This window comes from Triticum aestivum, chromosome 6A (assembly GCF_018294505.1).
Source record: "Triticum aestivum cultivar Chinese Spring chromosome 6A, IWGSC CS RefSeq v2.1, whole genome shotgun sequence".
Taxonomy (NCBI): Eukaryota; Viridiplantae; Streptophyta; class Magnoliopsida; order Poales; family Poaceae; genus Triticum; species Triticum aestivum.
Window position 1 is genome coordinate 603,830,938 of NC_057809.1, and position 3,527 is coordinate 603,834,464.

The following is a 3,527-nucleotide window of genomic DNA, read 5'->3' on the forward strand; positions in this document are numbered from 1 at the left end:
GGCGGATTGGTGGCCGGTGAGCACGGTGGTCAGCCGATGTGTGGATGCAACCTTGCTTCTCAACAAACTACACGGGCTAGCAGTACCAGTTTGCGCTTGCTTAAGCTGCTGTTGATCAGTGGGTTGAGCTTGTGTGAATATTTAGCGGCGCGACCGGATGGGTGGGTTTGGGGCTCAGCCGACATCGGAGCATGCCAGATTCTGTTTCCGCGAAGCGAATCCTTCCTCCTGCCACGGAAAGGTCCACGACCTCGCGCGTCATCGTTCCATGACAAAAACTATGCTGGTTTTCTCCGCCCAGTATGTCTTGGATTTGACTTTCCCTTCGGGTAAAGTGTTATCTGACTTTCAAGGCCAAAAAGTTCTCCTTAAGTCCGAATTTGAAGGCATTCCGGGCCTCCTGGCGCAAGCACGGAGTATTTTCTGGATTCGCACGCTCGGCGCGAGCATTTTGAATACTTGTGAGTCCGAAACGAATTCCGAATAAAAAAGTTATGACCGTTTTAGTAAACACCGGTTCGTGTATGTGTTTTTTTATCGCCACCGTTTCGTAATGGGTCTAACTTTTTTAACTCTTTATATAGTGTAATTTGTCCGCTAAAAGAACCACGAGAGGAGCTATCTGTAGTAGCCTAAAATATTTTCAAGGGGATGGAAACTGATGCAAGTTTTGTTAAATGGGGTACTCAAGATGAAAAAAATTGTTAAATGTAGGATGAAAAACAACAAAGTAGACATAAGAAAAACTGAAATTCACTCAACAAAATTATATTGTGATAATTTTTTTGCGAAAGAAACTTTTAGTCGATTCGTGATCAATCATGGTAGTACAAAGACGCTAGAGGTAACAAAAATTATAGAGGTCCATGGATCATCTCGCGACGACTATAAGCACTAGAGTGAGCCGAAGCGCGCCACCGTCATGACACCTACCACACTGGAGTGGCGCAAACCTTGTTGTAGTAGAAAGTTAGGAAGTCAACGTGCTAAGGCCCTATAGGTCCAGCGCATCAGAGCAGCAATCGTCGCTGATGAAGCGAGTCTTAGATCGGAAGGATCAAATATGTAAGCAGACGAATGAATGGACGAATACTAGATCTAAACAAATCCACCAAATACCAGCACCGACTGAATCTCATGATATCCGACAACGACACACCTCCACACACCCTCTAACGACACTAGACACACCATTCGGTCAGGGATCGAACGCGGGAGACATTATTTCTATTTAGGAATATCACTGCCGCCACACAGCCCCAACCAAATATGTTGACCCCTAACAAAAATGATAGTGCAATCCATTCCGCCGGTGGGGGCGGGGTCCTCTGCACCGCTATGGTCCATAGGCCATCGGAGGTGGGGCAGACTGGTGGTGGCACCGACGGGAGGAGGAAACCTAGTCACTGGAAAGAACATGATAATTTGGATCTAAGTCTAGGAATCACTAATTTACCTACATTTCATCCAATGGATGTGGACAAATATTAGTTTTTAAATATACATTTACGCCTTCTTAACTACCACACCAATTCGACCTGCATTCATGAATGCAATTTGTTGTTCACAACCTATTTCTCTATCTTTCTTTCAAAATAAGTCCATGCCCTTAATTTTGAGTTATGTGTGTGGTAATTTTTTTCAAATAATGATCAATATGTGTACTTATATCCATTTTTTTTCATGTAACACCATGTTAAATTTTTTTTGGTCACATTGGCGATACTTCAGGTAAGAATGAATGTTGATGTATTTATTTCCATGTTTTTATTTATGATACCTGAACATGATTTGCAATAAATGTTTTCGTCATGTTGAATGATAATACTTTTTGCGGTTAGCTATCTAAAAAAATGATACTATTTTTGAAGCCATGTGCTTTCTTTAACCCCAAGAACTACCACAATGATCTATGGGGTCGGGTTGTGTCTTGTAAAAAAATCTAGCCAAGTGAGGTGGTGGTGCACCCTAGGGTCACCACCATGGCCATGGCTCCATCGACAAAGGACACACTCATCACGTATTATGGATAATTATATCATTTATGTGTGTCTACTTGGTTCTCACACAAATGGTATACTACTTGACACACCTACCCTTTGCACCTTTAGGTTTGAGTCGAATGACGAACATGCAATGGAGGCAAACACACACAAGGAAGGGCCGACACCATCCACGAGAGAAACTTGTAAGGCGAGAAACAAGAAGCAAGGAGTACCTCAGACAAAGTCAGCCAACAACCAGTGGGAAAGTCGAACATTCTAACAGAGTGTCTGATCCAACATCCGACTTCATGTTTGTTCTTTGGGAACTGTCGGAATGTATGACAGGAATATCCGACACAACCTCCGATACGTCGGACAAAACATCAGACCACCTGTCCGACTTACCCGGAGCCCTCATACCCTATCAGCCGTAAGTCAGATAGAGGGTGCGTCACATGCCTGTTACCTTTCCCGACATAACTATCTCTTCGTGGCTAAACTATATATACCATACTCCTCCTCCTATCTAGAGTTAGCAAAATATAAACTAAATCTTAGGAGAGCTTTGCTCAATCTACCTCCTCCTTCCGGATCAAGATCCCTTGCAAGAGAAGAATCTGTTGGATTGCAAGACCTCTTACGAGAAGATTCCTATAGGAATACAAGACCCCATCTCTCAAGACCTCCAATTCCTCTTGAATTTGGAGAGGAGCCTACCTTAGCTAACTTTTACTTTGTTATCGTTTGGATCTTGGAGTGTATCACCTTTTGCATTGGGATTTGACTAGTTGTGTGTGAATCTTGTCTATGAGAGTGGTTTCCTCTTGAGTGTTGCTCCTTGTTCCTCGTGTACTACCTCAAATACACCCCTAATTCGTGAAGATCGGGCCACTCCAATGGCTTGCCCTGTATCATGAGGTCAAATGGTCAAACGGGCTACGGTCAAACGGGCTACGACGTGGCCCTAGTGCCTATAAGTGTGCACTGTTGATGAACATGTGTTTGTCGCCTATTAAGATCTGGCAGAAAGCCAACTAGAGCTTATTGTACCGTGTTTTTTATGAGACTCACTATACCGTGTGGATGGGGCGTATCTGGTGCACCGGAGCATTTGATGCTACTTGTGCACCCAATCACCGTAAATATCATTTGAAATATTGAAAGACTGAAATTTCAACATGATATAAGTAAAATACGTATCTAGTCTGATATAAAATTTTGGATCTAAATTCAAAATGCTTATCTGGAAAGTAAAAAATCAAATCAAATCATGGCGCAAATAGAAACAAATGCGGACTGGGCTTGAATATGGCCCATTTTCTTCATTGTAAATGGACCCAATCTTTTTTTTTTCTGCTACTATGTTCCAGATTTAAATGTAAAATCTATGGTATAACAAATTCAGAATATTTGCGGCGGGGGTGACAGCCCACCGGAGGCATCGCTGAAGGAGCACGAGTTGCTTCTTGCTTCTTGGCTGCGCGAGGAACAAGCCGTCAAAGCACGCCAGACCAGAATAAAACTGGTATTCTTCCGGTACGT